General features: G+C 44.0%; 1 protein-coding gene across 4 annotated transcripts in view; it reads right to left on the reverse strand.

Annotated features, from left to right (window-relative positions):
• Window positions 1–23,109, reverse strand: part of PLXNB2 (plexin B2) — a 259,144-nt gene extending 236,035 nt beyond the window's left edge. The window contains exons 1-2 of one of the 4 annotated variants that reach the window (XM_038173387.2): window positions 22,980–23,091; window positions 12,706–12,808 (exon numbers count right to left, since the gene is read on the reverse strand). The gene's annotated coding sequence lies outside the window, so the exon portion shown is untranslated. Of the gene's footprint in view, window positions 1–12,705; window positions 12,809–22,699; window positions 22,827–22,979 lie in introns of those variants that run through there. The other 3 variants (XM_038173388.2, XM_038173389.2, XM_038173392.2) reach the window with 3 other exon arrangements.
• Between the last annotated feature and the right edge of the window lie 903 nt (window positions 23,110–24,012).

The following is a 24,012-nucleotide window of genomic DNA, read 5'->3' on the forward strand; positions in this document are numbered from 1 at the left end:
CTATTCACTGTTTAACACGCCAGGTACATCCAGCAAATGCATTTGCTCAGTGTGTACCCAATGTAGCTTGATATTCTCCATGTAGCTTGAGTGTGCACATTCAAGCAATAAAAAATTAAATAAACCAAGTCTGGATTAGACTCAGTCCACAATAGCAAGGAAAAAAAATAGAGTAATTATTGACAGTGGCTTGGTTAAGCTTAGAAAAGCTTAACGGAAAAGGATTTTTCCATAATTGCCATCTCTAACCTTTTATCCAAGCTCAGTGGGTACATTACCTAAGTCAGCAGGAAGTTTAGCCACTCCACATGAAATTAATAACGTTTATGGGCTGACCCATCACCCACAGCCTTCTGAAAGCTTTTTAGAGCAAGAGCTACGAAGATGTTTGTCCTCTCATCAGGAAATGGTCCGTGCCACACTTAGCTGCTTAAAACAAAACAACGTCCCCCTCCTTCGGCAGGCAGCAGTCCCCAAGGACCAAGCCTCCCTCTCACACAGTCTCAGGAGTAAATTAACCGCTCTGTTGAGTTACCTTAGCTGCTAATTACAGGAATGAGCACAAGCTTCTCTCAGGAGCAGCACATCCCATCCACTGACCCACAAGGACCACACCACCAGGGTGTCACTCCTACCATGCCCACCTGCACCTGATCAGCCACCTCCTGTCCTCGCAAACACAATCCAGCCCTTATGTCCATCCACCCCACAGGCCCACCCATCTGCAGAACAGAGCTCAACATTTAAGGGACAAGCAAAAAGGCTGGGTGGCTCTACAGTAGCTGCAGAGTCCCCCTGTGCACGAAGCCAATGCTGTCAGCCTGACTTTGTATTCAGGTAAAAGGAGAACAAGATAAACTCGTTTAACCAACGTTGACCCAGTTTCACACCAGAAAGGAGCAAAACAGACAGGAGAAGTTAAAATGTATTCCTTATGAGATGCTGTTCATCTGTTTTGAAATGGCACGCATGAAATACTTGAGTCCCTGTGATACAATTCTAGCCGAGGAACAGGTTAGCACCCTGACTTAACAAAATTATATTGAAAACCATTAACACTGAAAACAGCACACATGCATTATGAGATTGTGCCCTGTTTTCAATGTCACAGACCAAGAAGAGAACAAGAAAAATCAAAAGAAGGACAAACAAGGATGGCTGGAAATTGATTGCCGCCTTTGAAATTTTAGTGGAACAGTTGGAATAAGAAGCTGACTGCAGCTGAACTGAAAAATCACTGTGTAGCTAGATTACTCATCTACTGTTAAACCAAATTAAAGTTTTCTTCCCACAGGCAATGCTGAAGATTTCAGAAAACCCATAATTTATAACTTGGGAAAGTTTAGAAGAAAGCTGTGCAGAACTGAAATGAATTTTGGACTTAATGGGCAGGAAAACAAAGGACAGACGAAACCTCATGTTGCTTGCTACCACAGGAGATACTGCAGAGCATGCAGCAGGTAACTAACACAGGAGCCTGATTAGCAGCGCTAGGGAAGGGCTCACCTTGTTCCTCTCCCAGCTCCAAACAAACCTCCTTCTTCTAAAAATCACCATTCCAAACTGTTACACAGTAACAGAGGCAGCAAGAGCAAAGATTTACAGCAACCCTCATACATGCAGCCAACTGGAGGAAGCACTATCAGCAGGAGTTTGAACAGGTGATTCTCCTTAATATTTTTTGTAATTAGGCAGCTAACTCATCTATACGAAGCATGGAAAGCAAGTGTGCAAGGCCTTTTAGGCAAAGCGCTGCAGTAAGTGCTTTATTCCAATTTATTCTCCAGGAATGATCACACTTTGGATGGAAGCCCACTTCAAACAATTTATTTTTCATGTCTGGACAAGGCAATATAACTTCAACACAATTTAATCTCTTTGCTAATAGACTTAGCTGTTACAGCTGAAATACACAAGCTTAACAATAAGGTTAAAATACCCAGAATACTTAAATCTGAGAAATGCATTTGCTGGCTGTAGTTCAGGACAAGTAGAAGCAATTGGCTAAAATGCGGCCGCCCCAGGCAGCGCAGCGACTCCGGCGAGACCTGGCAAGCGGTTACATCTGACTCCTCTCAGTTGCCTACAGAGGAGCAATCGGCTATAGCAGGGCATACAACAAGCTACAAAAACCCTTAATTGCCAGTAAAAGTCGAGCATGAAGGCCTGTCAGAGAGGGTGGGGAGCACCTCAGTGCCACAGCAGCAGCCACTGCTTGGGCTGGCTCGCTGGGTCAGCACTGGCCTGAGGCGAGAGGAGGGCAGGACCAAAGAAACCTGTGGATCTTGCTTTTCATCACATTGTGTTGTCCATGGGATTGTGTTCTCCATGGGATGATGTTGTCTATTGGATCGTGATGGCCATCACGCTTCCTCACGTGGTTGATTCCTCCTGCTCTCTGACTGCACAGAGCAGGCCGCAATTTACCTCCTTGCCCTTACCCTCAAATTTGTTTGGGTAAACAAGCTCCCCTTTGTTCCGAGCTGCTACTGCACTTACACGTTGTATTGTAAATCAGCCCCTACAAGCAAGGCAGGCCCTTGAGTGAAGACACTAGCATTTTTGTTCACAGTGAAATTAAACAAGTACCAGGCACAGAACTTCACTTGTAAAGGGACTACGGAAACAATTGGTTCTTAAAAGGTGAGAGGTTTTAAAAAGTTTACTAAACAAACCTAGCCAGTTAGAGTATATGGAGTCAGCCTACAAACAAGTTCAAAGCTGTATAAACTGCCAAGGCAGTATTATTTCTGAAGAGACCTTTAAACAGTTTAAAAGGTTGCTTTCTCTCTCTTTCAAGGGCCCAAGAATTACATGTATTGGCAAGCGATTTAGCTTTTATTGAGTACACAAATAAAGAGGAATTATTCACCGAGGAAGGGAATAAACTATTTGCCATGTCTATTAAAGACCAGAGACCTAAATAGCATCCAGGAGATGCAGGATAAACATCAGGAAAAAATTCACGGTAATAACAGTTGAGCACAGGAATACATAGCCACAAAGCCCTTCCCATCAGAGGTCTGGAGAACAGGTTCAACAAATATCTGTAAGGAATGGCTTAAACACAGCTGACCCTCCCTTAGGCTGAGGATGGATTCTGTATACGGCCTCTTCAAGTCCCTCTCCAAACCTGTTTTCTATTATTTTAAACAAACCCAGTTTGCCAAGATATTTCCCGTGGGTTCATAGTTCTGCACAGCTCAGCAGAAAAGAGATCAAAAATGATCATTGCTTGATAGCTGCCCAGATTTTCTGGAAAGCTACTGCTATCTCAGTTCCATAAGTGAGTATGTGTCCACATTAAGAAAAATTAAATAAAATTTGCCAGGAGTAAATTGCATCCGATGTTGTCCGCTGTCCAGAACTGAGGCCCTCTGACAGGGTGCTCTGGAGATGCTTCAGCTGGACATATGCAGGATGTCAATCACCACTGCAGACAGCCCTGCATCCTTCATAAACATCAAGCTTAAAAAAATAATCCCAAACCTCAAATGTATGTCTGAATGGCAAAAATATTTTTATCACTTTGATTAATATGGGGGGGAGGGGCCAGATATGCTATGGATTTGGGTTTAAAATGCTGTGGCCTTCTTCCTTCAGGCTCTCCTGGAGCCTTGACCATAGGGCAGCGGGTGGCAGAACGGCACAAAGCTTCCCCATCCAGTACCGGGCATTGTGTCCTGCCCCACACTGCCAGAACATGTTGCCTCTTGCTCAGCAATCTACCTTTTACCCCGCTTCTCTGTCTTCAAACAGCTCATTAGTGGATTAATCAGGACTGGAATGTATCCCTGGCCATCAAGCATCACTTGGAGCATGACCTCCTTCCTCTCCCATGTTATTATTTGCACTCTCTCTTCCTTTCCCTGTTTCATACAGGGACCAGTTGGTTTCACCCCCCTCACCTACTCACAGAATCATAGAGGGGTTGAGATTAGCAGGGACCCCTGGAGGCCACCTGGTCCAACCCCCTGCTCAAGTAGGACCACCTACGACTTGCCCAGGACCATGTCCAGGTGGCTCTTGAAGATCTCCAAGGAGGGGACTCCACAGCCTCTCTGAGCAACATGTGCCAGTGTTCAGTCACCCGCACGGTGCAGAAGAGCTTTCTGATGTTCACATCACCAGAAGATGACACAAAACAGACAGAGAGAAGCTCTTACAGGACAAGTGATGCTCTGACCAGAAGCAAACACAGGCTATATAGCATTTCTCACCAGAGCAAACACAGGCTATATAGAAACGTTGTTTAAGGAAGCGAAAAGAAGCCAAGAAACCACAAGCGTCCAAGGGTCTGAAAACCCTGTAATTTGTGCTGTGAAGAGAGATTACAGCCCATCTGTCCCGACTACACTACAAAGGAATTCAGAGTTACTCATACTCCCCCTCCCCGCCTTTCTCAGCCCCCTGCTTAAGCCATAAGCAAAGCCAATATATACCATTGTGTACCCAACTTGTTTACATCATCTGCCACTTCACCATTGCTGCAGCCCTTGCACTGTCCCAGGCACTGTGCTTGGGAAATGATACATTAGCTAAAATCATTCCCTGAAATCTGCCATGACACGTGCTTTTCCCAAGTTTTAGTCTGTGCCGATGGCATCGAGTGCTTCAGCACTGAGATTTATTTTCCTGCCTGGAGATTGTGCTGCAGGTACATTGGTAAAAACACTTCTGTGCGCTCAAATAGTAACCTCCTGCACTAAGTGTTAAAGTGACACTGCCAGATTAAAGGGGCCATAATATATTTTTAAATACCTCATTTTAAACACCTTCTCAGATTGTTATACGTAACAGTTTTTAATAACTATTCTTTGACTTACATGCGCAACACCTGCCCGTCCTTCGTTTTTGCTCCATTTAGCAACATTTACCAAATCCCAGCATTTTACTAAGCTTTGCAGAGGTTTGGGGGACCCTCAGGGCACCACATGTCACCCATACATCACCTGCAGGAGGGCTGGGACAATGCTCTTCCCCAGATCCCCCAGACGCTTGTTGAAGGAAGGACTCGAGCCAGACATCCTGTGGGGAGCAAACCCCCTGCTCCCTCCATCCTGATGGGCAGCACAGCCCAGCCCTCGTCTTCTGGGAGCAGTGAGTGCGGGGTGGGAATATGGATTTGTGTTTTGAAATGGCATACGACTCAGTCTGTCACTTCCGATTTTAAGAATATCATATTCTGACAACCAGGGGCAAATCTGACCAAAAGGCTTCTCACGGCAAGACCACACCGAGTCCTGAAGAAAGAAAAATATGCATGAAAGCTCTGAACTAGTACCACTGGGGTGCACACAGACAATAAGGAGCTTTAAGAAGCTTTTCTATGTTCCGCTTCTTTTACTATAGGGAGACTGAAAACCTCAGCCAAATCATTTAGCGAAAAAACTGAAAATCAAAACAAATCAACATCCCCCAGCGATATCCCCCTAAAGACACAAAGAAATAACTCCATTCGGTTCTGTGTTTCTAAACAAAGGCGGGCAAGGAGATAGAGCAGACACCCCTGGAGGTGCTGTGAGCGGGCGCTGCTGGAGCAGGGGACGTCAGACACCCAGCACTGCGATGCCACCCTCTCGGCCTCACGCCGACCAAGTTACTTGAACTACCCTGGGTCTTGGTTTCCACATCTGCAGAGTGGGGATAATAACAGGTCTTTACATCACAGGGGTGTTACAAAGATCAATTAGTTAATGTCTGAAAAGCGCTTTGAAGATATAGCAGGTGGTGAGCATTATTATGCAAATAATGTGATTTAAGAAAATCACAAGTGCTGGATTAATACTAATCCCTTTGATATTTAAAAGACACCATTTTTTCATATTTTAAAGCAGCACGCATTTATGCTATAGATTTCCATGACTGCTGTAACAACAAATTTTAACCTTTTCTTCTTGTACAGCTTAATACGTAAAACTCCTCTGCAGACATCTTTACAAAATCCAATCTTGATTCAGAGCTGGGAGTAGTGGAAGAAATTATGCATGTTGATGAACTGGATAACTAGATCCTATGCAGGAATATTTCTCAGAGGATAGAGTGTCACAGGTCTAACTTACTGTAACAAACATTGCAGGGTCTTTTGGTTTTAGGGCCTTTTTTGGAAGCTTACTAATTTCACGCATAGAAGCATTTGTAAAACAATATAGCTGCTGTGTAATTATGCCATGTTACGTGGCGCAAAGAGTGGAGAAGGAGAGAAGGATATGGTTCATTCACTTCTTCAAAGGATGCCTATCTGAATTGCAAAAAAAAAAAAAAAAAAAAAAGACAACAACAAAAAAACACCCTAATGTCTAATAACCTCATTTGGTGTTGCATTTCAGATGCAAAGATCTGCATGGGCCTGCCAGGGGGTGAGGCCATCACAGTGTCTGCTCCAAGGTCCAGCAAGCAGCTGCATGACCACTTGGACACATGGGGAGAAGGCACAAAGCTGCGGGACATCCCACAAACCCAGTCTGCATGAAAGCTCATGTTCCTACTGTGGAATGAAACCAGAGATGGGCAAACACCAGTAAGCCCAGGAGCTGAGGTGGGACCGGGACAAAAATGTACCTGAGCAGTGATGTTGGAAACTGAGGAGAGAGTAGAGACCCAGGAAGCCATCCCTCTGGTTTCCAGCCTCACATTTACCAATTTTCTCCTTGAAAGCAAGACATCATTCCCAGTGCATAAAACTCCCCATACTTTAGGGACTTGCACTCTTGCACTGCCACATCCCCTTTCTGTGAGGAAGCCTGTGTCTCGTCTCTTGCATTGTAAAATTTAGTGCAAACCAGCTGGTGTGTTCAGTCGCAAAATCTGCAGAACATCGCTTCGATTAAAAACAGCTTAATACTAACCCTCCTTGGAATGCATGCCTGAAATTGATATTAATGAAACAAGATCAGATATTAATATTCTGTACAGCAGGTTCCTCAAGCTGTGCTGCAGCGTCAAATCAAATCTTTTCCCAAGCCGACATCCAAAATACAAATAGAGCATGGCAGTTAATATTGACGTGGGAGGGAGCAGCAGGAGCATTTTAAAACTTTAGAAGCTCTGAAGTTTGCAGTTATAGGAAGCTCAGCTTCCTTTCCTATCACATTTCCCACAGCAGCAATATTAATAGCTATTCAATACAGTAATAGGATCCAAACTATACACTTAGTTGCTGGCTTTTTTTTTTTTTTTAATCTCCCAGTCAATATTAAAAGCATTTTGGTGCTCTTTAGGATGAAGGAATGATTTTGCATTCTAGGAACTGCGAGACATTCACAGCGTTCCTTAGGAAAACTGGCGAAGGATTTACTTCAACGTGCCTCTGCTCGCGATTGGTGTGGTGATACTTTATTTTAACTGGACACGCTTGTACAGATTCACAATTTAATTTCATTGCACAGACACGCACTCAGTGTAATCTCAGAGCATTCTCATTAGTTGGAGTTACACAATTTAGGTACAATATAGGTCCAAACCACCACCTGAGGGTCATCCTTCAGCCAGGAGGAGACCCTTGAGGGTCCCTGAACACAAAGGCCTGAAGACACATGATTTCCACTCCTGAATCTGCCAGGGCTGAGGAATAAATCTACAGTTCTGACCCTGGGCAAGTAAGTACAGCCCAGCCCTTTACTTTGCTCTCCTGTAAAATGGCAGCAACTTTCCCCACTGGAAAAGATCTGATAGGCCACCTTGCTGAAGGACATCTCCCCAGCCCAAGTGGAAGGAAGAAGCATCACCACACTGTTTCCATTGTCACAGGGACAAAACCCCCCTTTATTCCCAATCCAAAGGAGGAAGTGAATTTCTCTCTCAAGTACCCCCACCCTGCTTGAGCACATACACAAAAGGCTTGGTGTCTCCATCTCTACACCTTCATTTAGTCCACCTTTTCTGAGAGCTTGGAGTTTGGACAGCTGTTCTCTTGAGGAAACCAATCTGATTTCCCTGTAAAATCAGCTATTCCATTTGAGGTACATCAGTCCATCTTATTGTAGGGCAGATATTTATAACCAAAATTAGAAACCAGGAAAAAAAAAAATTACAGCATTCTCAAGATTTTCACGTGTAACCTCATCACACCAAAGAGAAAACAAAACAAAACAAAACAGAAACAAAAACCTAGACACCATCTAGAAAAGATTCATCTGTAGACCATGCAAAAAAAAGAGCTACTGTAGTTGTGACAGAGGAGTAAGCCATTGTCTCTCTGACTAATCACTGAGCAGGAGGAAAAGCACTCAGACAGCCACTCAGAGGACAAAATATCTGGGTGCCTACGTTGTTTGCTGATCTTCACACGAGGCAAGCTGTGCTGGTACAGTCTGTCCCACTGAGTACCGCTGCCTTTTCTTCCTCATGGGAGCTGGGACGTAACGAAGAGGTTACTCTGACTGATTGTAGCTCAACCATAAAACTGGACTGCTCATCTCCTGGATTTGGCAAAATCTGCATCATATTTGTATTGCATTTGACTGGATGGCTTTTGCTTCATTAAGGACACACAGGTAAAAAGTGGATGCAGAATTAAATCTCACAAAGCAGCATCTGCTTTTGGGGGCTGGACTAAGCAGAAGGCTACCTCGAGTCCTAATTTCTCTTAGCACTGTAAAAATGATAGTCACAAATTCACTTAGGAAAACAAAACATGTCAATTGAGGTGAGGTTTATTTGAAGTAAAGAGCAAAAAAAGTATGATTTATTGAAGCATAACTATTTAAAAAGAAATTATTGCAAGAACACATCATCCTTACCTTGTGGCTATTACACACACTTATATATAAATGACTGAAAAATGTACTCAAATTGTAATCTTTCCTCTCCCTTCAAGTAAATGTAAGAGCATAAGATTAAATCTGTATTAAAAAATAAATAAAACAGCTCATACATTCTAGGGACCACAAGTACAGCCAAACTAGGCCTGTGCAGCTGCATTCACTGCTCTGCATTTGGTACAACTGAAATATTCCAGAAGACAAAACTGTTACATTCTTTCAGGTGTTTGGACTTAATGAACTCAAGGAATTTCTATTAAAAAAAAAATACCCACCCTCAATGAGTTCCAAAACCTTTACTCAGGAAACATGAAGGGAAAGTTTTCACATGCCAGAACATACTTTCCTTTAAAAACACATCAATTGTAATTATGTTATATATTATAGGTATTATATATAATTATATATTATTTATCTCTCTATATAATAGAGATCCTATTTCTGAAAAGGAATAGAGAGCACTCCATGTATATAGCTACTTTTATGAAGGGATCAGAGACCTGTGAAGGAGAAATGCTATGGGTTATTGGGATACTGCCCTTTGAAGCATGCCGAGGGAGCAAAATTGCTAATGAGGAGTCTTCTTTTGGAGCAGGGGCCTCCAGCTTTCTATGGGTGAGCTTTAAATTGAAGTTGTGTTTGTGCTTGTGGCCTCATTAGATTATAACTTGATTGTTGACTTGAATTCCTGTAAGCCTTGTACACTTGGGACTTGCCCTCTCTCATTTGGAGGGCATCACATAATGGATATTCATCTTCAGAGCTGTGCCTTTCCCTCATAGCCGTGCCTCAGGGTCAGTAACCTCAGGTCTAGTTTTCACATTTAACAAATTTTTCTATTGCTCAATTGGCAAAGGCTGTTCAATACCTAGGCTGGAGCTAAATACATTAAGCATTAACTATTTACTTGTCAACTTTTTCAAGTCACTTTTGTAATACTTTCTCCTTTTTTTATTATTTTTTAATACTTTCTCTTTGTATTAAAATGGCATGATGGCAGAGCTTAGCTGTCTATCTGCGTATCCTACAACAGATATTGATCCTTGCAAGTGCTCTATACCTGCCACTTCAGTATATAAACCCACAGTTTCTTTATCGAACATAAATGGTAGCACCTGGAAAACTTTTTAAGCTTCCTTCAAGAGCCTAACAGAGCTAAAAATGCTCATATTTCACTAAAATCTGCTTCAAAAGTTGTTTCAAATATGAAGAAAATTACCTATATTTCAATTCACCCCATTCTTGATATTTTGGCTTTCTTTCTTTGCAGCAAGCAGTGAAATACTTCTGTGTTCAATATGCAAATAGCAGAGATTTTTTAAAGCCTCACATTTTACAAGGTTTTCCTAAAGCTTCTGAGGAATAGGAATGACCTGTGCGATGAATACATTGATTAAAAGGCAACTTGGGTGTGACAATCTAATTCTCTCACTTTACTCATTACTTTAAAAAGAACCAAGAGACATCCTAGGATGCTTTGAAACAGGAGGGGAGGTAGAAATCTAATTTCCCAGCTGCTCTGTTTACTTTACATACCTTGTGGGCAAAAGTTGGCAAGAAGCAACTGAAAGCTGTTTGCTTTGAAATTATCACCCCATTTACAAGATTCAAGAGCAAAGTCTTCTAAAAGGAGGTAAGAGGGAAAAGGAAGTGCCTACACGCATGGTTAGCACTACCCTACTAGCAGCCTGTATGCTGTTAGTGCACAGGAGGTCATTAGCTACGGAAAAAAGCCATCAGGCATCAAGAAAGCTGGCCCATTCTCACACTCTCCCACGAAGTACATATGTACACCAGGCTTAGAGCACCCATACAGAACAGCGAGTTCTATGCAAAATGGCTGTATTCAATTTAAGGACACCTCATATTATTCCCAATGGAAGTGAACCAGAGAAGGGCACTGCTGCTATTGAACGTGCAAGTTCAACGCCCAAACTTTGTTTGCGAAAGCCTCCTCTTCCCTGCCTAATAGGACCACCCAGGAGGGGATGGGCAGGAAAGGATGAGAGCTGCACACACAGTTGTGGCTTGATAACACAAAGAATTTGGCAACAAAATCAGTTAAAGTGGTTCTTGAATAGTCTTTTTTATTTTTATTTTTATTATTTTTATTTTTTTTATTACCCTTTCAGCTTTTTGATCCAACACTGCAAAAGCACGTGTTGGCAGCGCCATGCTGTAAAATACATCAGAGACGTGATCAAGCTTCTTAAAGGTTTTTTGTTTTTTTTTTTTTTTTTCTAAAGCCATATAACAGCTACATATAACACCGTATAATGCTATATCAGCTCTCCCATACAGTTCACAAAACAATCATGGTAGCAGAATGAAGCAGCTACTAGGCAGTGACACCAGGAACCAGTCACAGTACTGCCACCAAAGCCTCCCTATCATTGACTGATGGTCTACATATGCTGCTAACCCACTTGGAACAGAAATGCTTCCCCTGTACGAAGTCATCTCCTGAGTATGGAGAGCTTGATGTGGAAGTGCTTTGTAGAAGGCTCTGCTCAAGTCAGGAGATCTGGGTATGTAGGTCTCCTTTTGCACAGGGGTTTTGGGGTAGAGGAGCAGAACAGCTAAAAGAGCTAGAAGGTTCCCATCCTTCTTGGTCAAGAAGGAGCACTGTGGCATTCACTTGCCCTGCTTACTCATCACAAAATAATAATAAATTGGATTTTTACCTACGAATTCTGCAAATTTCTTCAAAAAGTGGCAAAGAAATTAAATTAATCACAAAAGATGGAAGCAAAAACAGAAGGCATGGAGTCACCAGTCAAGTAACCTAAACAACCCAACTGCATACAGCAGATCATTTCTCATCAAGTCATAGAATGTCTTGGGTTCCAAGGGAGGGACCTTAAAGATGATCTAGTTGGTCTATTCATGGCACTCTGGCACCAAACTTACACCCAAAGCAGCCCAGACTTCTTGTATGCTAGCAGATATTCCTGTTTCATTTGACAGATACAATAAGCATGGTGCAGGAGTATCTCAGTTTTGGACACTGATACAGCAGCAAACAACGTGACCTCATAACATTACTGCACACAAAAGGCGTGAGCAAAACAGAAAAGTCTGTGAGAGGGACAAAACAGATGCAGGTATGTAACAACAAATTTGCCAGTCTCTTCTTTTCCTAACAAGCTTAATAATCAGGTATTGGGAAGTCCTCACTACCACCTCATGCAAAAGCTGTGAACTTCCAATGCTGCTAAACCCTCTTCTGATATCTGAGCTCTTGTTCAAGTATAATTCAAGTAGATTTAATTATGCCACAGACAACAGAAAACACAGGCTGCCTCTTCAGATTATCAGTAGGAGAAAATACCATGAAGAGTTTCGTTTCAAGGATGCTGTTTACATTTCTAAAACGTACTTACTTATTTCACAGGCCTCAGGATCAAAATGAAAAGATAATAACTAATTGCTACAACTGGGAAAAGTAAAGTGGAAAGTCCTTACCGAGCACACCTGTACACAATAATTTGAAGAGCAGCAGTATAAGCAACACAGATTGCCAAAGTGCAATTAGACAAGTGGAAAGTGTTACTTTGAGCACTTGAGATACCATGTTTTGATAACAAAGTTACCTTGGAGATGACTCAGACGCACAAGTTGCTTAATGTCATTTTACACTATAGGTCCAGAAGGTATAAAAATACATATAAAAATCACTATGAAATCAGACAGCATCCACCAGAATTGCAAAGTAAATACATTGTCATGCCAGATTGTTGCACTGAATTTAAGGCTATAGTATTTCAACCTAAGCCCTAAGCAAATAAATCCCCCATGGCCATCTCTTTTGTTGATGCACCAATCCAACCACGCTGCAGTGCTCTACAAGAGGACTTCATCTTTCTCAAGGAAGCAACACACAAGGAGAAAGGGAGGTTAAAACAAAAAAAAACAACTCAGTCCAAGCAAGTTCTTAGCCCACCTGAGCAGCACGACCACCACTAGCGAAAGGGAGTTCTTGTGGCTCAGGCTTCTGTGCTAATAGTTTCCAGGACGAAGAACTTTTTGACGTGTACTTGTTCCTGCTGGGAGAGATGCAGAAGAGATGGTTCAGGTAAGACAAAAGATGAGGGACTGAGCAACACGCACAACCAAAGAGGAATTTCTTGCTCAGTGGGTTTCTCAGTATCCTAAGCAAAGACGTATTTTGGAACTGTCATTTGAAAACATCATGGAAAATTCCTCATTTTCATCTGTATAAATGCAAAAAGGTTCCCCCTTTTTGAAGGAGAGAAAAGTAAGGAAGGTGAAATCTATTGATTTCACACTGAATTCAGCAACCAAAGAAAAAAAAATGTATCACAACAGTCAACAAACATCAAATCAATCAGATCTTACGAACAGGATAGCAGAAATATATGCCAAATAGATTAAAAAGCAGTTAACTGAAAGATCTCAGAAAAGTTGTCATTGCTGAATAACATCACAATGCAATTGTAATGCTCCTTTTGCAGTTCACAGTGACTGGAATTATGCTCTACATCACTTATCGGTTTTATTAGCTGCCTGGAAATAAGTATGTCCTCAGCAATAAAATTAATGGATTACATGGTTTAGTAGCATGGTAAATAACAACAGAAAGGATATCACACAGAGTTATCTCAATTATTTGTCAAGCTGAGCTCATTCCAGCCAAAACAGTCTTAAGACAACAGAATGCAGATGTATGTATCTAGTAACAAGGAATGCAGGTAAGGTTGCAAGTCAGAGAAGCTTAACCTTAAGAAGCAAAGAAGCCAAAAAAGATGGGGAGGTCACCATAGGCACACATCACTTGGAGATCCTGTTGTTACTTAAAGGGCTAATGTGGTTCATGGATACAAAGATACTAGAGTGAATGGAAATACTGAATGGGGAAGGATGGGGTATGTAAAAGTAGCAAGCAACTAAAACTGAAACACTGCACCCAGTCCCATGGCTGATGCTCAAAAAAAATGTTGAAAATCAGAGAACCTGCAGAGCAGTATCACAAATACAGTTAGCATCTTGAGGAGGGAAAAAAGAAGCATTATACAAAATCAGATGTAAAGATTTGGTCTAGATAAGGCATACAGACATCTGACTGCCTACTTGATCATCTTTAAGGTAAAAATTAATAGGCAATAAAAAACATTTGAAAACATCCAGAAGATGACTTAACAGAGACCAAGAGATGTAAGTCAAAAGCACAGAACACTCCTGTTAGAAACGTGATACAGATCTGAGCAGAAAGGAATGAACAGGAACAAACTTCTTAAAAATTGATTCTTTTTCTCAATATTTTGGGGATAAGATATACCTTAAGCCAAAGACCCTCAAATGTGAGTGACAGTCTTTAAAAAAAAAAAAAAAAAAAGGATATTGCTCTGCATTTTCACTAATGTTATTGAACACTGTATCAAATGCACAATGGGCTGTGAAATGCCTGCAGATCTTTCCACAGCTAAATGCCAAACAAAGCGACCATCTGTTAATGAACATAAAAGGCACCTCTCCGCAGTTTTATCTGATGCACTAGTAAGTAAACTCATACCATCACTTAGTGCTGGGGGGTAACCAATGTAAGTGAAGTCTTTTGGTTTTTCATCTCAACAGTTTGGAAAGACAGAAGGAGGCAACACCTGAAGTACACAGAAGATACATATTCCTCAGTCACAAAGTCACCTTTGCAGTTGTAGAGTTACAGATTACTGAAAAACTTCTTTAAAGTACTCTGCTCTCAAGGACACTTTCTGCCTGAGTAAAAGCCTTTGGTCTAGCAGCTACATCTTAATTTAGCATGTTTGGGAAGAAGAAAAAATAACCAAGAAGTTACCCATTTCAGTTAGATTCCTAGCTTTGCAACTTATGCCCTAAAGAGTGCTGTGCATGTCTTGTGATCATAGCTAAAACGTACATGGGCTGTTAGCTAATTGAGGAAGGAAAAAAGTTTCTTTTATTGATGACGTGAATCAAAATTGCACACAAAAACTTTTTTAACCTTTCCCTTTCCTTTTGTTTCCACTCTCACAAGGCTGGAGATAGAAGAGGTTAAACTATTGCTTCTGTTGCCTTAAAATTCTACAGGTCCAGCGGGAGCCATACTGCCCAAGTCACAGAAAGCAGAGATATGAACTGGGAGAATGAAGAACCACCCACTGTAGGAGAAGATCAGGTTCAAGACTAGCTACAGAACCTGAAGATACACAAGTCCATGGGATTAGATGAGATGCATCTGTGGGTCCTGAGTGAACGGGTGGGTGAAGTTGATAAGCCACTGAAGCCACTGTCCATCTTATTTGAGAAGTTGTGGTAGTTTAATTAAGTTCTCACTGACTGAAAAAAAAAAAAAAAAAAAAGAGAAAACACAACCCCCATTTTTGAAAAAGGAAAAAAGGAAGACCCAGGGAACTACAGGCCAGTTAGTTCCACCTCTGTGCCCAGCAAGATCATGGAGCAGACCCTCCTGGAAACTATGCTAAGGTACATGGAAAATAAGAAGGTGATTGGTGACAGCCAACTTGGCTTCACTAAGGGCAGGGTCGGAACAATCCCAAGCATGCATACTCAATAAGATGGACTGATGTACCTCACAGTATCCTTCTGGACAAAACGTTCAGCATACAGCTGAATATGATAAATACATAATAAGATGGGTGATCAATTGCCTGACAGGTGAGGCCCAAAGGGTTATAGTAAATGGGGTTGCATCAGACTCGCAGCTAGTCACTAGTGAGATTCCCATTTTAGGGCCAGTTCTCTTTAATATTTTCATAGATGACTTGAATGCAGAACTTGGAGGTATACTAGGTAAGTTTGTGGATTACACTAAATAAGGAAGACTTGTTGACATCCTTGAGGGTAGAGAGGCCTTACAGAGAGATCCTGGCAAATTAGAGAGCTGAGCAATCACCAACAATATGAAATTTAACAAGACCAAGTGCTGGATTCTGCAACTGGGAAGGGGCAACTGTGGCTATACATACAGACTGGGAGACAAGAGGCTGGAGAGCAGCCCCACAGAAAGGTATCTGGGGGTTCTGGTCAACAGCAAGCTGAACAGGAATCAGCAGTGCATCCTGTCAGCCAAAAGGGCTGTACCTTGGGGTGCATCAAGCACAGCACTGCCAGGTGGTCGAGGAAGAGATTGTCCTGCTCTGCTCTGAGCTCATGTGGCCTCACCTCAAGTCCCATATGCAGTTTTGGGCACCACTGTATAAGAAGGACAGAAAAAAGAATGTCCCACAGAGAACTACAAAGATGTTGAAGGGCCTAGAGGGGAAGACATATGAGGAACAGCTGAGGTCCCTTGGTTTGTTCAGCCCAGAGCAGAGCAGCCTGAGGGGAGGCCTCATGGTGGCCTGCAGCTCCCTCACGAGGGGAGCGGAAGGGCAGGTGCTGAGCTCTGCTCTCTGGGGACAGTGACAGGACCCAAGGGAACAGCATGGAGCTGGGACAGGGGAGGGTCAGGCTGGATGTTAGGAAAATGTTCTTCACTGAGAGTGTGGTCAGGCACCAGAACAACCAGGGCAGTGGTCATGGCACTGAGCCTGAGTTCAAGAAGCGTTTGGACAATGCTCTCAGACACGTGATCTGATTTTCGGGTGGTCCTGTGTTGAGCCAGGAATTGGACTCCATGGTTCTTCCAACTCAGGATATTCTGTGATTCTATGAATACAGGCTGGGCAGAGAATAGATTCAGAGCATCCCTGGGGAGAAAAACATGGGGATGGACTTGGATGAGAAGCTCAACATAACCTGCCAATGTGTGCTTGCAGCCCAGAAAGAAAACTGCATACTGGGATGCATCAAAAGAAGTGTGACTGACAGGTCAAAGGAGGTGATTCTTCTTGTGAGACACCACCTCAAGTACTGTGTTCAGCTCTGGGGCCCCCAGCACAAGAAGAACATGGAAGTATGAAGATGAGTCCAGAGGAGGACCAGGAGGATGATCAGAGGGCTGGAGCAGCACAAGTTGAGAAACTTGGGGTCTAGAGAAGAAAAGGCTCCAAGGAGACTCCAAAACTCCAAGGAGTGGTCTTACAGTACCTAAAGCGGGCCTACAGGAAAGCTGGACTTTTTACAAGAGCATATAGTGATAGGACAAGGCGTAATGGCTTTAAACTAAATGAGGGAAGGTTTAGATTAGATGTTAGAAGGAATTTCTTCACTCAGAGTATAGTGAGACACCGAAACAGGTTGCCCAGAGAAGTTGTGGATGCCCCATCCCTGGAAGCGTTGGATGAGCCTGAATGCCAGGTTGGATGGGGCTTTGAGCAACCTGGTCTAGTGGAAGATGTCCCTGCCCATAGCATGGGGGGTTCAAGCTAGATGACTTTTACGGTCTCTTCCAACCCAAACCATTCTGTGATTCTATAAAGTTTCTACCGATTTGTCTCATACTGATTAAATGAAGATAACACACAAGTTTAACACACATTGCAACAATATATTAAGGTATGTCAAATTAAGTTTCCTTATGTATTCAAGAGAGCAGCTGAACATCTTGGACTTCCAGTTGCAATGAACACAACCAGAATCATTAAAGACAAAGTAATGACTAAATAACTATGACAAGCTGAAGGAAACCGTAACCTACTAATTTGAGTGATTCAGGAAAGCAACGTTTATTTGCTGTGTATGCCTAGGCTATGTCCAAGCAAAAGATAACTAAATTGACCTTTCTGATTCGTGATGGCAGACCTCACCTTGTATTTCCATTGTACCCTTCTTACCTAATCAATGTATTTTATTTTTTCCATCCTTTACTTTCTTCATCTGTCTGAAGACATTTGAATAATAACTATCTTCCCCCTGGGCAAACATGGATTAAAGAACTGGTCCTTCATAAATTCTGAGTAGTGATGCAATTAGTAATGTAAGAGCTACATCTTCTTTATATACAGGTATATATAGGTATACACATCTGTCAGAAAGAGGCACTATCTCTTCTTAAACTATACAGAAGATAAATAGGAGCCCTAGGGAAAAAGATGTGAAGAGTTTACTCCTGAAATTTCTATATATTTAAAACACATCCCATTAGTATAGACAAGAGGTTAAGCTTGAAGTGTGAGACAGCTTGATTCCTATGTTCTCCAGGAGACTCAGCTATCACCCTAACGATCTCTAGACATAGGAAGATTAGTGTCGGGTTTATGAGAGCTTCCTTCAAACCAAGTTGACACGTAGAACTAATCCAGCTTGACTAGCAAGATGCTAAAAATCTTTCTAAAAAATGCAAGTTCTGTAGCAATGCAGTTTAAGTGCTAACAGTCATGTGGATTTTATTAAAAAATGAAATAAAAAATTAAAGTCATGTTGATCTCTGACAGTTCCTATGTATTTCATCCACCAGAACACTCTTGATGGGTCTACCTGTGCAGAGCCAGCAACACAGCACAGGAAGGATGGCTTCAGGGCAAAATTTATCTGCAGCTTTCTGGTTTGCTGTAGGATTGAGGATTTTAATCAACTTTAATAGAAAGAAAGAAAGAGATGATGTATCTGCAACATAAAGAAAACCATGACAGTCAAATAATACAAAATCTAAAATTCAAACTACCAAAATGTCCCTACTCTTTACTTGTGGCCTGATGTTAAAAATGTCAGTTACTAAGAAAGGCTAGCAAAACACTAGAAATAAGGTTATGATTAGATAACTAACTGTTTGAAGAAGACACTTCCTCAGAAAGTGACAGAAGCTTGGAAGCTAAACAGAAAGGTGGAGTAAGGTCGAAAGTACCTCGGAAGGTGCTGGGTGGACTCTGTCCTTTGACAAGCACCACAGCTCCTGAACCCAGGGAGCTCTGCACGGAGCTAATTATCAAACTGTATTGGCGCCACTGCCAGCTCACGGAATCCAAATTCCAAAGAGAAACCGAACAGCCCAATGAGCACGTGGTGGTGTCCACAGCTCTGCTGACACATTCCTGGGGACAAATTCTCCGGCAGCCTCCGCCTGAGTAATCGAGCAGGGACTGGTTGTCTCCGGTATTTTTTTTTAATCGTCATTACTGACATTCGTTAAGCACGAACTCTTTTGGGTATTATGTCAACAAGTCTTCCCTTAACCATCTGAGACAGAAAGAAACTTAGATCCAGAAGTTATCTATTCCCAGAGACAGAGTATCTATTCTATTCTACAGGGACAGAAACTGAGAACTTGTTATTAACAGATAAGCCATCTACTATCTGCCTAAAGAAAACAAGTCTCAGCCCTGCAAGAACTCTGCAGCTCTCCAGTCCATCCTGCTGCCCCAGGGCTTGGGGCAAGCACATGCCCTCTCCCTCCTCCATCCATTGCCTTCTCTAGAGTCTCCAGGGGCATGGACTCCACAACCTCTTTCTAAAGTCAAATCCGAGCAGTTTTCTAGAGAGTTAGGGAGCCTTTTAACACTAAGCCACTGATGGTTAGATAAAATGACTACCTTAACCAATTTCTTCAGTTCCTTATTTCCAGTTTGTCTATGTAGGTTTTGACCAAGCAAGGAGCAGGAGGTTAAAGCACTTACTGTTCAAATACTGCATTTTTAAAACAGACACCCCCTAAATGCCTTACTCAGGCTATGTTTGTTTGTTTTTTAAACAGGAATTAAGAGAGCAATATCAAGTCCAAGCTGGCTTTGTGTTTAAACAAAACTCTTAAAGTAATATTCCACTAATTCTACTTGTTCTTGGCTTTATTATAGCTAATAATGGCCTTATTATTATTATTATTATTATTATTATTATTATTATTATTTTTAATTCTAATGGAAACAATTTACATACAAGTGGATCCTCCCTTCACTATAAACTGAGGTTCCTGCAGTGATTGAGCAAACCTACAAGAAAAGGCAAAGTAAATATCTACCACTGAGTTGAAAAGGCAAAGGTAAAGGAGGAACACCACATTTGTGTTGTTTGTTTACTTAATTCCATTTTCATTATTTAGACTCTCATCTCGCTAACAGGTGCTAACTTTACTTAAAGAAGGACCTACAGCTTTTGTTTGCATAAATCAAGCACGTTTAATCAAGTGCGCATTAGCTCATCAGCATATTGGTTCTGATGAGGAATTGCATAAGCGACAATGCCAAGCTATTTTGGGGAATATTCATTATATGTCTAAAGAACAGTCTGACTGGAGGAAAGTGAGAACAAAATGACAGTAAAAGAACTGTAGCAATTACTTTACTAGCAGTTAACGTTTGCCATTAACTGCTTGCTGGCAAGAGTTTAAAGTTGCAAACCCTAATTTAAGCTTGTTACCTTAATTTTACAATTGTAACTCAATAGTCAGAATGTGGCACTAGTGTAATACATATCTTCATTCAGCACTTCATATAATAAATATATTAAAAGTGCATGAAAATTTCCACAGTCGAGGCATCACAGAATTATTTATGATTAGTATTATATCTTCATTAAATATATACAGATGTACAAGTTTGTTTTTTGTTTTTTTTTTTTTTTTTTTTTTTTTTTTTTTTCCATAAACAAACTAGAATCCAAACATGTTAGCAACAAGTCACTGGAAGTTTTTGTTGTTAGCAAGCATTCAGGAAGAGAGCTACCTTCAAAACGCAGATTCATTTTTGGGGAGCTTATTGCATGCATGGCAAACAGCCCCTGATTTTGGAAAGCCTTTATGCCACTTCCAATAATATCTGTAGGAAGGTTTGGGCAGACAAGGGCTGTGCCCTCTGTGAAGACATTTTACATATATATATATATATATATATATATATGGGTTCTTATGTTAGATGTACAAAGCGAGATTTGTCTAGAAGAAACATGTTGCTCACTTGCTAATTGCCAGAATCCAGGTGGGAAGAAGGATGGGAAGAGGAAGGCTGTTCCAGCACAGCATGCCGTGTTCCTCTAAAACCCAGAAACGACTGAGACCATTGCACAACCTCTGCCTGCACAGAGCTGCCTCCCCACTACCAGTACTCACTGAGACTCTACACGGAGGTAGCTCATTTGAGTTGCATTTTCTAGGGGAAACACCATTTCAGACAAACATACATGAAGAACACACAACTGAAGCCTGAGCTAGCTGACCCCAGCTGTTTGCCCTGTCCCTCTGCCAGCAGAGAGAGGAGCAAGAGGCTCACGCTACCGGACTTGACAACATTACGTGCTAACACGAACAGCCATAAAATGCAGTTTACATTCATATGCCAAGCTGTAAACTCTGGCAGATTCAAGCTCCAATAGGAAACAAGGCTGAATGGCAAAGTAACCTCTGGCAAAGGGACAGGATGAACAGCTGGATGCTTCAGCTCCCGGAGCATAAGTCAGTGTCACAAGTGTATTTATTATGCTGTCCTTCCCATGTCGTCAGCAATCTGGGAGTATCAAGGAAGTCTGGTAACAAAACTGTTGCAGCAGATTACCAAGAGCAACCAAAGGTTCTGGTGCATGTTTGGGGGTTCACTTTATTACTAAAAGCATCGCATTTTGCTGGGTCAATAGCAGGTTTGTACTGTTGCATCAGAACATAGAAAAAGCTTTTGTTACCAGAACTCACCTTGCAAACTCCTCTCCCAAACACAGCCATCATTTCGTTTACATTCTCTGCTGGTTTAACTAACAGCCTCTAAGGAAGATAGTTTTCTACTTCGCTTTCTTTTAGGTTAGGTTCTCACCAGCTCTTGGGAACCACAAACATTCAAGGCAAGGAGGACAAGCCAAGCCAGGCTCGGGAGCAGACTTCCTCCCTTTTGTTTTGTCTGGAAGCGTGCTCTGTTCTGGCTTTTCCAACACAGGCAGCAGCCCCCGCACCGGAGCACGCAGGATCAGTCTCACGACCCAAGAGGTGGGCTGGGTACGGAGCGCTGGCCCCAAGTGCCTTCGTGAGCTCGCTCCCAGCTTCACAGCTAATGGATCACCCACCCGGCTCACAACCCCGCTCCTGCAAGGCCGGTTATGTATTTCGAGCTTTGGAAAGGCGAGAGAGAAAACTTCCAGCTCAGCTTTGGAGCTGACACCCTTCAAAAAACTCGAGGCGATCCCAGGTACGTCCCGGCAGCCCACTGCCTACCGACCCTAGCTTCCTTCTAGATTCCATTGTAATGAGAACATAAATAGTAGGACAAGCACATATCACTCTTGAATGAATTACCTATTGAGAGTTCCCTCTGGTGTTCACTAAGTTAATCATCACATTCAAGGTAACAGCGTTAGCTACAAAAGCACCAAGTTCCCCCACGAGCAAGTTTTTCTTTGGATGGCGGTAGGGACAGGACCGCAGCCTCGCAACTCACCGACAACAAAGAGATTTCCACGAGATTTCAGAGCCTCAAGAAACTTGCAGCTCGCTCTGCGTTCACCCCAGCAGCCGGCTAACCCCAAAAGGACCCGAACCGGGGCCGCTCCCTCCCCTCCCCGGGTGGCGCCGAGGCTGCGCCAGCCTCCCGTGGGGAGACAGCCGCAAGTCACAGGTACAGCCCATCGCGACACGGAAAAAAAATAAAAAAAAAAAAAAAAGGAAGGCAGAGGTGTTCAGCGGTGCCGAATAACTAAGCTTTGAGTCACCCATGTTCCAAGCTCGCATTTCCATTCTCCCGCACGGAACGCGAGCGAAGCACCCCGTATGTAATTAACAGCTCGGAAAGAAAAGTTTAAAGCTGCCTGAGCGAAGAGACGGGAGGAAAAACCCCAAACAGCTCGGAGCCGGCGGGGAGCGGGGCCAGCGCTGGCCGCGCCCGGAGCGGGGGAACCGGGGCCGAGCTGCGGGGGCTCGGGGGGCGCCGCGGCCCCTGCAAGGACCGCGCTCAAAGTGCGGAGCCCCGAAAGCGAAGCCAGCCGGGGGGCGAGGAGCAGCGCAACCCCCCCGTGCCGTGCCGAGCCGTGCCGTACCGTGCCGGTCCCTCCGCCCTGCCCGATACCCCGCGATCCCGGGGAGAAGGGGAGAAGGAGGAGGAGCTCGCCCCCCGCTACCCCCAGGGCAGGGGAAGGGGCTGCGTTACCTTCAACAGGTGCAGGCAGGGGGGAGCCCCGCGGAGCCCCGGAGCTGCCCGAGCGGCCGGCTGCCCGCAGCCCGGGGCTGGGCGGAGGCGCTACGGCAGCCCCCGGCGGCCGCCCGCTGCTCCCCGCGGGCCCCACCTCGGGGAGAGGAAGGAGGGGAGGCAGGGAAAGAGGAGAGAAAGAGCCCCGAGAGGGATCGAGCGGCCGTCACATGGCGCTGCCGATCCGCCAGCCGGAGCCTACGCCGGGGAGCCGGAGAAAAGCTGCGAGGAGGGGACACACCTGTAGGCGCAGCACATATCCGCTGTGAGCACAATGCGAGACAGGAAACTGAAAAGGAACAGCCCAGGAAAGGAGAGAGGCTCCCGTCCCTCCCTCTTTCCCTCCCTCCCTCCCTCCGTCCTCCTCCTCCTCCTCCTCCTCCTCCTGCTCTCTCCACCCCCTGCCCCCGGTCAGGATCCGCTTGCAGCGCTGTCTCCTGCCGGGAGCAGCAGGCAGAGGGCCGGGCGGAGGAACCAGCCGCACTTTCTCTCTCCCTTTCTCTTCCCCGGCTCTGTATTGTGTTGCCCGCCAGCCAGGCAGAGCCCAGGGGGCTCCCCTCACGGGGGAACCGGGGTCGGGCCGGGGGCTCCGCTCCAGCCCCCGGGATGCGAGCCGCGGGCTGCCCTTGGGAATCGCTGGCCGGGATCGGAGAGCGGGGGAGACCCCGGCTGTGCCCAGCCTGGAGGCCCGGGGATGCCCGGCACGGCCCCGGGGGGGGTCGAGGAAGCACCCCCCGAAGGGGTCGGGAAGGGGAAGATCGCCACCCCTCGTCCCCTCAGCGGGGATGCAGCTGCTGTGGGGCTCGGGGTTCCCCTCTCCCGAGCGCTCCTGTCGTTGTGGGGCCCAAAATATGTCCCCACCACCCCCGGCAACATCTGGAGTGAACTTAGAGTACTTCGGGGTTTACCCCTCTCTGGTCAATCTGTGCGCGGTCGCGCTTTCTGAAGGTCTGTCTCTTCCCCCTCTGGGGCTCTCCACCAAAACCCCAAATTTCTCCCTTCCTCCCCCAGAAACACCCAAACGGGAGCCCGCTCCTTGTGCACAAACAGGGAGTCGCATTCCTGCAGCATCAGGGGCTTCCCTGCGCCCAGACACCAAATTTGCCTTGACTATATATCCCTATAACATAGAGATGATCTATTAAAAAGAGGGATGGATTAGCAGAATGGCTCACGTAAGCTTTAGGCAAGTTGTTTAGGCTTGGTAGGTGACTTTCCATCAGTCAAACGTGGACAGGCAACGTTGCAAGGAGCAGTTAATTAGCTGCTGTTGG

The sequence above is a fragment of the Anas platyrhynchos genome, chromosome 1 (genome assembly GCF_047663525.1).
Source record: "Anas platyrhynchos isolate ZD024472 breed Pekin duck chromosome 1, IASCAAS_PekinDuck_T2T, whole genome shotgun sequence".
Classification (NCBI taxonomy): Eukaryota; Metazoa; Chordata; class Aves; order Anseriformes; family Anatidae; genus Anas; species Anas platyrhynchos.